We start from the raw sequence: 17,418 nt of genomic DNA, 5'->3' as shown, positions 1-17,418 counted from the left end.
GTCACCAGGAAGGCCCGTCAATCGTCTCGCTATACCAAGGTCTACGCCAGGCGCCAAAACAGGTCTACAGTCAGGGCAGCAGTCCGTCGCAGCCGTCAGGAGGCGGGAATCTTCGCGGGAAAAGTCTTCGGGCCACTTATTTCGACAACAGGATCGATGAAGCGGAGTGCACCTTCCCTCGGAGATTTCACACGAAGTTCCTCACGATCGTCGGGCTTGGACCGGTACCACTGATGCAGCCCCACGTTGGGCGCCAACTGAAGGACTGGGTTCTTTAAGACCCAGCGGTGCCAGGGCACAACACCTGAAACCTTCGTGGGTAACCTGCTCCGGCGTACGAATGACAGAGACACGGGACACTTCCTTCGGCGTCAAAGATTCAAGGTTTATTTACTGCAGGGAACACAGAAGTCACGACAAGTACAACACGTGCAACTTGGGGAGACTGCTTCAAATTGGTTCTGTGGATCGCTCCTTTTATACAAAATTTACCCATAGGACAACATGATACACAAAGGTTTACAACCCGGTTCGCATAATTATCCCCCAGAGGGGTCGTTTTGGTCACTTTGATACACACAAGGTCCGGAACATAAGTGCGGAAACATTTGGCGGTTCCCAACTGTAAAAACCCATCTTCCCAACATTAGTGCATTCCAATCGGCAGTAAAATAGATCGAAATAGGAACAAAGACAGGTGCAGAGGAAGATGGAGACAGTGGGGAGATCGGAAAGGGTGTAAAAGGGGAGGTATCGGGAAACACGAGATACAGGCATCAAAGGGACTTGCCTAATGAGATGCACGGCTGAGACAATAAACCGGCACGGCAAGATGAGCCTCGAGCGGGGCCATCTGCCTTACAGTATCATCCCCCTCATCATAAAGACACTTACAAAGAACATGTGTCTTCCGCAAATATCTTGAGAGTCCCAGGGTCGCGAAGCGGACAGCGTCCGTTCGCTGGCTACTTGAGGGCAAGAGACAAAATGGATGCCGTATCTAAGATGGAACCCGTGGGTACAAAGGGAAAACCCACATAACAAACGAACGGTTTAAGTTAGCACAGCGAAACTGCGCACACTTACTAAACTCGTCATTTGCGGTTCATAGATACCAGACTCGACCATATTCGTGCGAGTCGAAAACACCACTTACAATTGTCACGGAACCTCAAACCTCTCTCATAGGATACCGCTACACTTTCCTCCTAACAGAAGGGTCAGGTTTGAACAATGACTGAGGTGGAAGTCTAGACCTAAAAGTGAGTAGTGTCTCTACCACTTCCTCAACATCGGAACCCACTATCGTCCCTTTAGCAAATTCAGACTGAACATTAAGCAATTCCAGTGGAATTGAACCCAACTCATTATCTTCCCACTCCAGACGAAGGAAGGTACACATGATATCAAATTGCAAAAAACACAGTTGATGGACAGAATGCAGAACAATGTCTTACATTCACCCCAGTACAAAGATCTGGGCCTAAATCCATCGTTTTTTTGCACTCCACACCACCCAAGGTCAGACAATGGCTATATGCAAATCAGCCTTGACCCTGTGCCTCATGGGAACAGTCCAGCCCGAACTACCAAGCCATGTCTTTCCTAGACCGGAATCAAGCATCCAAGGACCGGTTTCTGGCTATCAGCCTTCTTCAGCCTGGATAGCTTGACTCCAGTGATGTGGAGAGCCTGGGACTCACGTCTGAGCATACCGAGCCCACTCGGGGTGAAAATTGCAAAAAACACAGCTGATGGACAGAATGCAGAACAATGTCTTGTCTGTACTGGGGTGAATGTATGACATTGTTCTGCATTCTGTCCATCACCTGTTATTTTCACACATGATATCAAAAACATACCTTTGTTTTGGTGCCTCCCACTGTAGGAAGATATCCATAACCACTTGTGAACTGTACTTGGAGGTATTCGAAACCCATCTACGAGCAAGGAGATCTAACACTGCCCGCTCTTCGGGACCAGGGAGCTGACTACGTCTCTGCTTACGTTCAGAAACAGGGGTCATATTCAGTGACCCAAAGAAAGGAGACAAAAGACTAGTGACAGTCTCAGTCATTTGTTGCCGAGCAGAAGGAGAAGAAGTTGACATGAGGACAGGAGACAAAGTGTTTTGAGGCGACAGAGATGTAGGGACAGAAATTAGAGAAGTCGAAGATAAAGGAGTGTAAGGCAAAGGAGTTTGAGGCAAGGCTGGTGGCAAGGCTGGCGGCCCTGGAGGGGGCTGCGCCGGGGGAGGAAGAACCACCAGTGAAGTAACGGGTGGCTGAACAACAACAGGGGGTTGAACGACAACAAGGGGTGCAACAACTGGAGGTAACTGAGGTGCAGTAGCACCCTGCACATAAGGGGGTGGTAATCTCAGTAAATATGACATCAAAGGATCCTTTTCAGGGTCTTCAGTCACATTTGAAAGGGGGGTGGCAAAGCCTGGTAACATTTGTCAATGGCCATGCAATGTTGTCTATCTGACACTTCAATCGCACAATCTTCTTCATCTTCCTTAAACTGCTTAGCAGCTTGTATTACCGATATATTGCTTTCCTTCCTATCTCTCTTAGCTTGATTAATTTCTCACTGTTTGGCTTCCTTACACCAAAGGCGGAAGGATTCAAACATCGCCGACCGGGCTTTCTTCTTAAATAGCGCAACTTCTAGGTTATCTAAAACATCTGATTCAAAACTACCATGTTGGGGCCATCGTAAAACACCATCTTTCCTTCTATAACGGACCCATACTTCATTAAAGGTAATGGGACCTACACCATGCTTTTAATAGAGCTCATAAGTTGGAGATCCAACCGAAGGTATCGGACACGAGTCCTCCAATCGGGAATCCCTATTACAACTACAACAAAACCATTTCCTAAATTTGCTAAAACCAGGCATCTTTTAGCTCACTAGTCTTGCTTCAAACTTCAAGGGGTTACCAAAAATGATACACTCGCAAATATACCAACCCCTCGGCTTCGACTATTGCAATGGCCGAATCAAAACCAGGAAACAAAACAAAGTCGTGGGAGCGACCCACTTATACTTAACCAAAATGTCTGTCACTCCACCAGAAGACCGTCTAACGTCTCGCCTTACAAATCAAATCATTACAAGAGGGTCCAAGACAGGGCGACAGTAAGGGCAGCAGTCCTTCGTAGCCGTCGGAAAGGGGAAGCCTCGCAGAAAAAACCTTCGGTCCACGTCGACATGCAGGGGTCGATGAAGTGGCGGCCGTCCTTCAGAATTTCCCCACGGGGCTCCTCACAATCTTCGGGCTTGGACCAGTACCGCTGAAGTCGCCCCACGTTGGGCGCCAGTTGAAGAACCGGGGTTTAACCCAGCGGCGTCAGGGGCACGCCTAAGATCTTCGAGTTCACCTGTCTTGGTATACAGAGACACAGAATACTTTTGGATGGCATCAGAGACCAAGTTTATTAGCTGCAGCTAGTAACAGTGATCCTAGAAATACATCACAGGGTAAATTCTCAGGAGACTGCCCATTTTACTAAGGCAAGATGTCTCCTTTTATACCCAATATTCACATTATAAATGTACACCCACTGCACAAAATTCTAGCCAATAAGGTACATTTTCAAACAAACTATCACAAAACAAAAACTCAATTTACAGTATCCCAACCCAAAAGTTAATTATTAGGAATGTCCCAAATTCAATCTCCACAAGCCGGACAAGCCCATAATTAAAAGCATAGCCCATGTAATGAAGAAACGTAACAGATGCTGAACAAGATAAGGCATGTACAAGGAAACTAAAAGTTAACGATGTCCTGAACATTGATTGGCAATCTCAGACAAAGATCGATCAGGGAAATTGGCTTTGCGAGGTCAGTTTCAGGTGAAGAGGTCAGTTTCTTACAGTTCATTTCAGAGTAAAAAAGAAACCTAGTTAATGTATACATGAACTAAGAAGGCCAGGCCACTTTGTTCGCCAGGCTACCTTCACAGGCCTACGTGAGGGCAACACAAAATGGTGGCACAGAACAAAATGGAGTCAGACTCGAGAATTAAAAAACCTCAAACCCTAGCTCACTGGCACAGAGGGAAACCTAGAAACTTATACATTGAAATCTAGACACCCAGAGGAATCTAGGATGGGGTGACCTGAGTGACTCTCATCAAGTTCTGTTACCCAGAATCCCTTGCAAACTTCAAACTTTATAAAATAAAACACATTTTTGTCACATTTCTGTGATGGAAAGTTCTGGAATCTGTGTGGGTCCACAAAATTCCAACCACCCAGCATACCCCAAAGTCTTCCCAAAAAAATGGTACCTCACTTGTGTGGGTAGGCCTACAGGAAACGGCCCAAAACGCAACATGGACACACCACATTTTCAGAGTGAAAACGGACCCTTTTTTCCAAAGTGCCTAGCAGTGGATTTTGTACCCTAGCTCTTTCGGCACCTAGGGAAACCCAGCAAAGCTATACATTTTTGAAAACTAGAAAGCCAGGGAAATCCAGGATGGGGTGGATCTCACCAGGTTCTGTTACCCAGAATCCCTGGCAAACCTCAAACTTTGTAAAGAAAAAAGACATTTTCCTCACATTTCTGGGATGTAAGGCCCTGGAATCTGCGTGGATCCTCAAAATTCCACCCACCTCGCATTCTCCAAAGTCTTTCGATAAAAATGGTACCTCACTTGTGTGGGCAGGCCTAGTGCCCGCGACAGGAAACGGACCAAAACGTGATGTGGACACACCACATTTTTTCAGTGACACCTGACCCTTGTTTTGCAAAGTTCTTAGCTGTAGATTTTGGACTCTAGCTCTGCCAGCTCCAAGGGAAACCTAACAAGCCTAACATTTTTGAAAACTAGACACCCAGCTAAGTCCAGGATGGGGTGACTTGTGTGGCACTAAACACGTTCTGTTACCCAGAATCCCTTGCAAACCTCAAACATTGTAAAAAATAAAACACATTTTCCTCACATTTCTGTGATGGAAAGTACTGACATTTGCGTGGATCCACAAAATTCCACCTACCCTGAATTTTCCATATTCTTCTGATAAAACTAGTAGTTCACTTGTGTGGGTAGACCTTGTGCCCACAATAGGAAACGGTGTGAAACACAATGTGGACACGCCACATTTTTACAGTGAAAACGGACCCTTTTTATGCAAAATGCCCAGCAGTAGATTTTGAACCCTAGCTCTGCCGGCACCTAGGCAAACCTAGTAAACCTATACATTTAAAAAAAACTAGACACCAGGGGAATCCACAATGGGGTGACTTGTGTGGCTCTCACCAGGTTCTGTTACCCAGAATCCCTTGCAAACCTCAAACGTTGAAGAAAACAAAAAACACATTTTCCTCACATTTCTGTGGTGGAAAGTTCTGGAATCTGTGCGGATCCACAAAATTCTATGCACCCTGCATTCCCCATAGTCTTCCGTTAAAAATGATACCTCACTTGTGTGGGTAGTCCTAGTGTCAGTGACAGGAAACGGCACAAAATGCAATGTGGACACACCACATTTTTACTGTGAAAACTTACCTGTTTTTGCCTAAGTGCCTAGTTGTAGAATTTGAACCATAGCTCTGCCGGCTCCCGGGGAAATGTTGTAAGTAAAAGAGATCCAGATGTAGCCAAGTAGTAAGTTATAACAATGTGGTTTATTAAGTACAGTTACAGATAATGAAGATGGTCAGTATGATGATAGATAGCTGATAGCCCTCCAGGAGCAGCCTCCCTGATGCTCAGCCTGCACACACGAACTGACACTCAGCACATCACCAGGCACCAATGCATTCCATGACATCACCAAACATTCCAACACTCATCCTGGCTGAGCAGTAAGGAAGATATAACCAAGGGAAAGGAGAGGCGACAATTAAGTCACAACATATCCCCTTTCTTTACAGAAACAAAATACAGAAGTAAAATGTGAAAATGTGAATTCAGCAACTGGAAATACAACAATGATAAAAGGTTGCAAAAATCATTAAATACGTTAGCATCACTAAATAATAGACATCCTATACAATATGTCCTAAATGCTATAAAACATTGAATGAATTGGTAGAACATTCCCGAAGTCATAAAAAATATAATTATGAAAATGCATTAAATCTTGTAAAGAATTACCTTGAAATCACTCTCAAGCACATGGCACACCATACTGTATGCATGACATGAACTACCATCACAGGCAACACACATACGCACTCCTATAAACCTGACAGGACCTAATGTCTCAGGTAAAACCCACTACACTGTAAACTGTAGGGCAAGCAACCCTATCACGCATACACTACACTGTAAACCTGACAAGACTAAACGTCTCAGGCAACACGCATATACTCTCCTGTACACCTGACAAGACCTAACGTCTCAGGCAACCACGCATACTGTGCACCTGACATGACTTCCCTTCTCAAACAATGAACACACTACACCGTAGACACTAGGGCAACCAACCCTATAGTGCAAAGAACTGCGCTGTACACTTGAAAAGACAAAATGTCTCAGGCAAAGCACACACTACGCAGTAAACTCTAGGGCAACCAACCCTATAACGCAAACACTGCGCTGTACACTTGACAAAACTTGACGTCTCAGGCAAAACACCTGGGAGGACACAACCCTTCCCGCAGCCCAAGGATAAAAAACCCTATAACTTAGTACTAAGCACATAACATTACGATGTAGTACTAGGAAACAAAACCCCTAACACAACGATCTTCTGCACACAACGCAGTAGAGTACAAGTAAGCTAGAAGTCAACAATAGCCTCATTACATTAGCCTTACTAAATTCCAAGGGATAAATACCAGCACACTTGAAAACAAATCCAGAAAAAGAGTAGGAAATCAAACAATATACCAATGAATAGCAAGTGCATCATGTGACTTAAAAACATGAGCAAATGAAATAAACAGCAGCATGGCACTGTAGAAAAAAACCCATAAGTATAGACAATGTAATAGGAATAAAACAGTTGTCAATATCATAGTTCCGTGTTGTCACTAATGTAACTCTGGTAAGCGATAACTCACCCGACCCATTGCAGAAATAGTAGATAGGGACCTCGCCAGGACTCTAACATCCACTCGCATTAGAGTAATTGCAGATGGCCCAACCCTTCAATCCTCCAATAACATAGTGCTCTGCGGTGCCCTAATGTCTTCCGTTACATCGAAGATGCTGACAAACTGTTCTTCTTGTATCTGTCGGGATCCACCTGTAGATCTTGCGGAGCATGCTGAGGGTGTTGAAGCAGGAAGAGGAGACGGCGTTGACTTACTTGGTCATGGAGAGCGTTGAGTCGAGGATGATTCCAAGGTTGCATGCGTGATCGGTGGGTGTTGGGGCTGCCCCCAGTGCCATCGGCCACCAGGAGTCGTCCCAGGCTGATGGGTTGGAGCCGAGGATGAGGACCTCCGATTTGTCCGAGTTCAGCTTCAGTCAGCTGATCTTTATCCAGTCGGCGACGGCCTTCATTCCTTCGTGGAGGTTGGCTTTGGCAGTAATGGGATCCTTAGTGAGGGAGAGGATCAGTTGAGTGTCGTCGGCGTAGGAGATTATGTTGAGGTCGTGCTGTTGGGCGTCATGTGCAAGCGGGGCCATGTAAATGTTGAACAGTGTCGGGCTGAGGGAGGATCCCTGGGGTACGCCGCAGATGATCTCAGAGGCTTTGGATCGGAAAGGGGGGAGGCGGACACTCTGGGTTCTGCATAGTTCCGTGTTGTCACTGATGTAACTCTGGTAAGCGATAACTCACCCGACCCATTGCAGAAATAGTAGATAGAGACCTCGCCAGGACTCTAACATCCACTCGCATTAGAGTAATTGCAGATGGCCCAACCCTTCAATCCTCCAATAACATAGTGCTCTGCGGTGCCCTAATGTCTTCCGTTGCATCGAAGATGCTGACAAACAGGCGCTGTAGACACATAAACTGTACTCACGTTGTTTGCCTTAATAAGGTCACACCAGATAGGATGTCCAAATACCGACATGGTCCTTTGTTAGCTTCCGTGAAAAACAAATGGCAAGAAACAGCACACTCCAGAATTGCACAATCAGAAGGATAAGGAATGCTGCCAGTATACCCAGCGGCATATTTACAATAACTGGCGCATCCCTGCAAATCAGCAGGGATGCGCCAGTTATTGTGCGCCACAGCTCCGCCATCATGGATGAGCCGCATTTATAATGCAGCGCACCATGGTGCAAAAACGGCACAGATGCGTGACGCATCTGTGCCCTAAAAGTGACGCATTGCTGGAGTTGCGACGCAGCTCCAGCAATGGTCTGGGGGCCCTAGCTAGTTAATGCTGCGTCAATCCTTACGCCTGCTTCATGCAGGTGCAGGGTTTTGACGCAACATGGGCCTAAAAGTGACTGAGTGAAATCTTGTAGATTTCACTCAGCCACTTTTAGGAGGCGTTCCCGCGCCGGAACGCCCCCCTGCCCAGGAACGCCTACATGTGGCGCAGGACATTACAACGTAACGCATCTCCCAGATGCGTCACGTTGTAAGTACCCCTGCACCATGGAGCAGGATTTGCGCCGCTGCTGCGTCACAAAAGTGATGCAACAGCGGCGTAAATGAGGCGCAAGGGGCTTGTACATCTGCCCCCTACAGTGAATGCATTTCCAGCAGACGCTGAAGCCCTTACTCGCAGCAGTGTGAAGAGTGAACTCAGGTAGCCAATATGGTGGCACGCATGGATAGAGGGCCCCAGTTGGCTCAAGCCCCGTGAGTGCTCTTCCAACATACAGTGCCACATAACAGGAAAGCTTGAAATAGACAGTGGCAGGCGAAAACATCAGGGGAGCTTTACCCGACACCAGGATAAGGTAAGATGTGCGCGCTCTGGCCATTACCACAAGCGGACTGCGGTTGATGCAAGTGTCTCTTAAAGTAACGGCAAACGGCAATCTTCAGACACAGTTAAAAAGCCACTCACCAATAAAAAACAGTGCAGACTGTCTTCACCACACCAAAACTTATCCGAATGGCTTACGATGCCGAAAACAATGAAAAAGCTGACACCAGATGCAGCTTCTGGCTCCTTAGAAGCAGGCGCTTCCTTTATAAATCATGAACCCCTTTTATTTTATGAAGCACACGCCGCAAGAAACTGATGATTCTGTTCGCATCAGTCAAACCTTAAATCATGAAGTACTTGTTCAAGTGTGGCTCTTCATGCTGTGGCAGATGTTTGCCAGACTTCGTAGATGAGTTTTTTTTAAGTCTTGCCAATCAATCAATCAACCATTTGCAGAGCGAGCTACATACCCGTGAGGGTCTCAAGGCGCTGGGGAGGGGGGCCTCTACTGATCGAACAGCCAGGTCTTGAGAAGTCTTCTGAAGGTCAGCAGGTCTTGGGTCTGTCACAGGCTCAGTGGGAGGGTATTCCATGTCTTGGCGGCGAGGTGGGAGAAGGATCTCCCGCCAGTGGTTGTTCTTCGGATGCAAGGGACGGTGGCGAGTGCGAGGTCGCCAGAGCGGAGCTGGTGGTTAGGGATGTAGAAGGAAAGACGCCTGTTGAGGTAGGCTGGGCCGGTCTTGTGGAGTGCCTTGTGTGCGTGGATGAGGAGCTTGAAGGATATCCTCTTGTTGACAGGCAGCCAGTGCAGGTTTCTCAGGTGGGGGGTGATGTGGCCGTGTCGTGGGACATTGAGGATCAGTCGTGCTGAGGCGTTTTGGATGTGTTGCAGTCGTTTGATGAGCTTGGTCGGGGCTCCTGCGTAGAGGGTGTTTCCGTAGTCAAGTCTGCTGCTGACGAGGGCCTGGGTGACTGTTCTTCTTGTATCTGTCGGGATCCACCTGTAGATCTTGCGGAGCATGCTGAGGGTGTTGAAGCAGGAAGAGGAGACGGCGTTGACTTACTTGGTCATGGAGAGCGTTGAGTCGAGGATGATTCCAAGGTTGCATGCGTGATCGGTGGGTGTTGGGGCTGCCCCCAGTGCCATCGGCCACCAGGAGTCGTCCCAGGCTGATGGGTTGGAGCCGAGGATGAGGACCTCCGTTTTGTCTGAGTTCAGCTTCAGTTGGCTGATCTTTATCCAGTCGGCGACGGCCTTCATTCCTTCGTGGAGGTTGGCTTTGGCGGTAATGGGATCCTTAGTGAGGGAGAGGATCAGTTGAGTGTCGTCGGCGTAGGAGATTATGTTGAGGTCGTGCTGTTGGGCGTCATGTGCAAGCGGGGCCATGTAAATGTTGAACAGTGTTGGGCTGAGGGAGGATCCCTGGGGTACGCCGCAGATGATCTCAGAGGCTTTGGATCGGAAAGGGGGGAGGCGGACACTCTGGGTTCTGCCGGAGTGGAAGGAGGTGGTCAATTCCAGGGCTTTGTCTTGGAACCCCACGGCGTGGAGGTGTGCCCGTAATGTGCGGTGGCAGACGGTGTTGAAGGCAGGGGAGAGGTCCAGGAGCATGAGGGCTGCGGTCTCACCATTGTCGAGCATGGTCCTGATATCATCAGTGGCGGCGATGAGGGTGTTTTCGGTGCTGTGGAACCCTGACTGTGAAGGGTCAAGGATTCTGTTTTCTTCGAGGTTTTGGGTTAGCTGTCTGTTGACGATCTTCTTGATGACCTTGGCCAAACACTGTAAATAATAAAATCATGCTCTGACAGTCACTGCAGGTCGCTGCTCAAGTAAGGATGCAAGTAAACTCTCAATGACTGATATCCATGTTCTTAGATTTAAGGAAGGTCAAACACACTAAGCAGGGTGTCCAGGTAGTAAAGGACACTGGTGGGTCATTGTTTTCCTTCAAGTTCCAGGCTTCTTGAGCACATATTTCTTTAGTAGTTTCCAGTAGTACAGTTCATTATCAGTTTTCTTCGTTACAGGTTTCAGGTTTCCACAGCAGTTTTAGATGTAAATCATATTCCAATACACACAGGTTCTTGTTTCAAATCATCGCCAGAATGTTGTAAGTGAAAGAGATCCAGATGTGGCCAAATAGTAAGTTATAACAAGGGGGTTTATTAAGTCTAGTTAGAGAGGATTAAGATTGTAAGTAGGATGATAGATAGATAGCTGATAGCCCCACCAGGAGCATCCTCCCTGCTGCTCATCCTGTACACACCAACTGACACTCAGCACATCACCAGGCACCCAAGCATTCCATAACATCACAAAACATTCCATCACTCATCCTGGCTGAGCAGAAGGGAATATATAACTAAGGGAAATGAGAGGCGACAATTAAGTCACAACAGGAAACCTAGCAAACCTATACATTTTTTAAAACTAGACACGACATACAGGGGAATCCAGGATGAGGTGACTTGTGTGGCTCTCACCAGTTTCTGTTACCCAGAATACCTTGAAAACCTAAAATGTTGTAAAAAACACATTTTCCTCACATTTCTGTGAGGGAAAGTTCTGGAATCTGCATGGATCCACAATATTCCACCCAGCCCGCATTCCCCAAAGTCGTTTGATAAAAATTATACCTCACTTGTGTAGGTAGGCCTAGTGCCCGTGCCAGGAAACGTCCCAAAATGCAACAGAGACACACCACGTTTGTACAGTGAAAACTCACCCTTTCCTGGCAAACAGCTGAGCTGTAGATTTTGCACCCTAGCTCTGTCGGCACCTAGGGAAACCTAGCAAACCGATACATTTTTTAAATCTAGACACCCAGGGGAATCTAGGATGGGGTGACTTGTGTGGCTCTCACCAGGTTCTTTTACATAGAAACCCTTGTAAACCTCAAACTTTGAAAAACAAAACCACATTTCTGTGAAGGCAAGTTCTGGAATCTGTGTGAATTGACAAAAGTCCACCTACCCTGCATTCCCCAAAGTCTTCCGATAAAAATAGAACCTCACTTGTGTGGGTAGGACTTGTGCCCGTGACAGGAAATGGCACAAATCAATGTGGACACATCACATTTTTACAGTAAAAACTGAACCCTTTTTTGCAAAGTGCCTATCTGTAGATTTTGAACCCTAGCTCTGCCGGCACCACATTTTTTTAAACTAGACACCCAGGGAACTCAATTATGGGGTGACTTGTGCGGTTCTCACCAGGTTCTGTTACCCAGAATCCCTTACAAACCTCAAACTTTGTAAAAAAAAAACACATTTTCCCCACATTTCTGTGATGCAAACTTCTGGAATCTGTGTTAGTCCATAAACTTCCACCCACCCACATTGTCTAAAGTCTACCGATAAATACGGTACCTCACTTGTGTTGGTAGGCATAGTGGCTGCAACAGGAAATGGCCCAAATTGTACCGTGGAGACTTAAAAATGACCTATCATAAAACTACCTGGTTTTGATCGGGCATCTGGTTTTTTGCCCATGGGTTTACAGCCATCTACGGAAACCTACCAACCCCAAACGTTTTTGAAAACTAGATATGCTGGGGAGTCCAGTGAGGTATGGCTTGCGTATATCCCCCAACATTTTCCTACCCAGAATCTCCTGCAAACCTCATATTTAGCTGAAAAAATCACTTTTTCCACACATTTTTGTGTGGGATCACTGTGTCAGTGCCTGTCTGTTAGAAGTAGCCTGAAACCTTACTTACTAATGTGCCAGCCACACAGAAAACCTCTGGGTGGATCATCAGGCATAAGTAAGCCTCAGTATTTTAAATGGAAATGTAAAAGTCCAGAGTACCTGTCTGCTACTGAGGAATGGAGGTACTCTCCCTTTCAAATTAAAGTGCAGGTACTCAGTACTGGACAATACGACACATATGACTCAGTTGATCAATGCAGTGCTGCTAATTCAATTGCCTTTATTTTGGGACCCATGTTGAGTCATCAGTCTCAAGCACCAGCTAAATATGTCTTTACTGTTTTCCTAAAACAAAGAGTTTGATAACCCACTCTTCTATTTTATCTAAGACCCAGCGTGCAGTGCTGGCATACTTCCTCCAAAGACCTTTGCTCTATGGTCTATCAGAAATCATGATACAGCAATGCTTTTATTTTGGCTTTTTATGTACTACTATTTTTTTACTCCATAAACCCAATTCCTGTCTGTCGGCCATTATATCTTTTTTTGTTTTAATTTTTAGGGGCTTTCTTTCTGGGCTTTAAGTGGGAATAAAATGATGTGTGGGCTCTAAAAGGGGAGTGGCAGAAGAAGCATATTGAGGAAGCATGGCTATGTAGTTAAGGGCATGGCTTAAAGCATATCAACTAAAATCTTGTGCTCTCCACAACATCCATCTGGCCAGTATTTGTTGCCTTTCTATGAGTTTTCTTTCACTACATTCAGATATATCTCATAACAACAACACACACACACACACACACACACACACACACACATATATATATATATATATATATATATATATATATATATATATATATATATATATATATATATATATATATATATATATATATATATATATATATATAAAACCTACTGGCGGTCGCCAGTAGGTAGTTATTGTTAGGATTTTTTTTCAATGTTAAATCTCAAAATTCTATTTGGAATAACTTTTGGCGCCGGTTGACGAATCTGCCTCAATATTTCCTCAAAATGGCCTTGCGGCGCCCTGGTCCTTCCCTGAAAGTTTGGGGGGGATTCGTCAGGCGGGGGCCGAGATAAAAGGGGGGTCCCAAAACGCGTTTTCCCCATGTTAATTTCCATAGGGCGGTCGACCTCACTTTTAGCCCGAATGGCTGAATGGATTTCCACCAAACTTGGCAAAATTGTAGGGACTGGTAGCCTAATGTGCCTTTGCTATGTCTCAAGATATGTGCTCCAGTGGATTTTGAGTAATTTAGGTTAAAAAAATATATATATCTGTAAGCGCACCCCGGTACGCGCACCGGGGAGCGCTCCGGGCGCGCCACGCGACTTGCGCACGGAAAGCTGATTGGCTGTCGGGTGTCTGTAAACATTCTAAACAGTCCGGAGCGGCCGCCATCTTGTGTCTCGGTAGGATCGAGACACAAGAGGTGGCCAAAACAAAGATGGAATTGACCATAAGGGGGCAGAGTAGACCCTCCCTGACCCCCTAGGTTTGATGTGGGGGCTTTAAAAAGGCCCCGCGGGGCAAAAAAAAAAGTAATTTTTTTCCGATTTTTGCGGGGGGAGCGCGCGGTACGCGCACCGGGGAGTGTACTATGGGGAAAAAAGAATGACAGACTTTAAAAATGTAGGTCATTTTATATAAATGGGAGGTAGTTCTGAAAAGAACTTTTTTTAATTGTTTTTGTTGTTTAATATATTTTTTTTTGTGAAAATGTTTTACTTTTTTTGGTTTTTCAAAACAATTTTATATATATATTTTTTTTAGTACTTCGAAAAAAACAGAAGGATTTGAAAATGGCTCAACAGGAGCAAAAAAAAACCAATAAAGAATCATTGCTTTCGTTTGTGAGAGCACTTGTGGTTTTCTTCTGCTCTGTTAATTAAGGTGATACTTTTTTCACCATAAGTAATAGTAGCCCCACAATAAATACAAACTATTTTGAAGTTTGAGAATTTGCTTTGGATGTTGGGCACCATTTGACGCCCTTCAGGTGCTGCAAAAGATGATTCTGCACTTAAGGTGCTAGGCTGAGGGGTCTGTGGGTTTTCAGCCATAGCTCTCACCTGTGCTTGGGCCAAATTATTTGGGTGCCACCTCTCCATGTGGCGAATCATGGTGTGGTTGCCAAAACTATATTTTTTAGCAGGATTGCCACGTGAAAGGATGTTCTTGCAAATTAGACATGTTACTTTAGGGGCATTAACTTTCTTCAGTCCTGCAGGAAACTTAAAGAATTGCCAAATGTAGTGCTCCTTTACACGAGATGGGTGGGGTTCCTCTGGTAGGAACTGTCTCTCCTGCTCCTCCTGCTCCTCTTCCTCCTCTTTGTCCTGCTCACCACTAAAAAGCAGAGGTGGTGGTGGTCCTTTTGGTGGTGGTGGTGGTGGTGGTGGTGTTGGAGCACCAGCAGCAGCAAGTAGAGTAGCCATTATTGGTCTCTCACAAAGAAATAGCTCTTGCTCTCTCAAAGAAGAAAGTAAGAATGAGGAAAAAAGGTGGGGGCTTTCCTCATTTAGAAAAAAAAATATTAGGAACCAATGAAAAGTGTTATTTTCAAGTCACATGACCCGATGCGCTTACGTTACGCGCTCCAGCGCGCTTATGTTACGTGCTCCGGGCCGCGCCGCGGAGCGCTTCCGGGTGCGTTTACGCAGCGCGTCATAAGACACATCGCGCGGCAACGCGATACGTCACGCTTACGCGACACAATGTTGTTTTCGATCGCGACATTGGTGCTAAAGTGACGCTTCCCGGTTCGCGCACCGGGGCTCTTCAAAATACTACGCTTTCCGGGGCGCTCACCGGGGCGCGCACCCGGAGCGCTCCAAGACAAAAAAAATATATATATATAAATATAAAAAAAAAACAATAGAAAAATTGTAAGGACTGGTAGCCCGATGTGCGTTTGCTATGTCTCAAGATATATGCTCCAGTTGTTTTTAAGAAAATTAACTTTAAAAAAAATATATCTTGGGCTACTTTCGGCTTTATATATGTTAGAGCCCAAATGTAGCCCAAATGTAGCCCAATGTAGCCCAATGTAGCCCAAAGATGGCTACCAGAGACAAAAAAATACAAATGTAGCCCAAATATCAGCCAGATGTAGCGCAACTATAGCCCAATGATAGTATGTACCAGAGTGTTGTAAAGAACAACTAGAGCGCTAACAGTCTTACTTATAAAGTGAGACTTTTAGTTAGGAATTAGCATTAAAAAAAACTTTGAAATTCACTGAAAAAACCATAGGTTTCACACCAGTTATAGTTAGGAATTAGCATTTAAAAAACCTATTAAATTCACTGAAAAAACCATAGGTTTCACACCAGTTATAGTTACCTGGAAATTTTACTGACATAAAACCATTGAAATTCCCACGTTATAGTTAGTTGGACTCACTATAACTTGCGCGTGTAATGCACTGCTGATGACATCACATATTACATCACTCATGACATGGTCAGTGACATCACTCATGACATCACTGATGACACCATCCTTGTGACAGAGAGACTGACCTCCTTTCACTGTAAAGTAACCCTTGAAACACATATTCAAAAATAGAAACTAACATTTTCAAAAAAGTGGAGATACCTATACCAGTTACAACAACCAATTCAGTAATTCCACCATTTACATACACATCCACTCATTCACCAACAGTTCTATATAGTCAGTCATACATATACTCACTCATCATATGTAGTGAGACACCTATACATCCGTTAACACACCGACAGTCTTCCAAAAGTTGCTCACACACATATTCACACATGCAAATAAAATATTGAACATCCATTTTTTGCATATACAGCTATACACACACTCCCACCTTACTTCTAAGGAAACTTACACATACTTACTCTCTTAAACAATCACTTATAGAAACACATACTTATTTAAACAAGAACTCTTTCAATCTCTGACTCTCACATATACTCACTTATATACACCAATACTCACATATACTAGATTAAAACATATGTAGTTACTGATAAAGACACTAGTAAGCCAGTCATTCACTTACTAACACATACATATACACACTCATTCACCCATACAGTCCGGCACATATGCTGTCTTCAAAACACATACAAACAGTGAGTCAGTCATTGATGCATCTGTGTGCTAAGTAACACCCCCACCAAATCATACAGACACTTATACTGATACTAAAAAAACCATCTAATACCACATATACACACACATGTAGCTACTCACCAACCCATGCAGCCACTTATACACAAAGTGAAACACTGATACAAACATTTAAATATTTAAACAATACTTGCTAATATATGTATTCACTATGATACACTTAATAAGCCAGTTAACCAATAATTTTTTTTTAAAACATCCATTAAGACACTTATTTAAACATTTATTCTTCCATTGACCTTTACATATTCATATATAAAACATGTTTATTTTTCAGAAAGGCACACATTCACTGGATGGTGTCATCAGTGATGTCATGAGTGATGTCACTGACCATGTCATGAGTGATGTAATATGTGATGTCAACAGCAGTGCATTACACGCGCAAGTTATAGTGAGTCCAACTAACTATAACGTGGGAATTTCAATGGTTTTATGTCAGTAAAATTTCCAGGTAACTATAACTGGTGTGAAACCTATGGTTTTTTCAGTGAATTTAATAGGTTTTTTTAAATGCTAATTCCTAACTATAACTGGTGTGAAACCTATGGTTTTATCAGTGATATATATATATATATATATATATATATACATATACATATACATATATATATATATATATATGAGTGATGTAATATGTGACATCATCAGCAGTGCATTGCAGGCGCGCAAGTTATAGTGAGTCCAACTAACTATAATGTGGGAATTTCAATGGTTTTATGTCAGTAAAATTTCCAGCTAACTATAACTGGTGTGAAACCT

The sequence above is a fragment of the Lissotriton vulgaris genome, chromosome 1_1 (genome assembly GCF_964263255.1).
Source record: "Lissotriton vulgaris chromosome 1_1, aLisVul1.2, whole genome shotgun sequence".
NCBI classification, from domain to species: Eukaryota; Metazoa; Chordata; class Amphibia; order Caudata; family Salamandridae; genus Lissotriton; species Lissotriton vulgaris.
Note: the sequence above shows the minus strand (reverse complement) of the source record.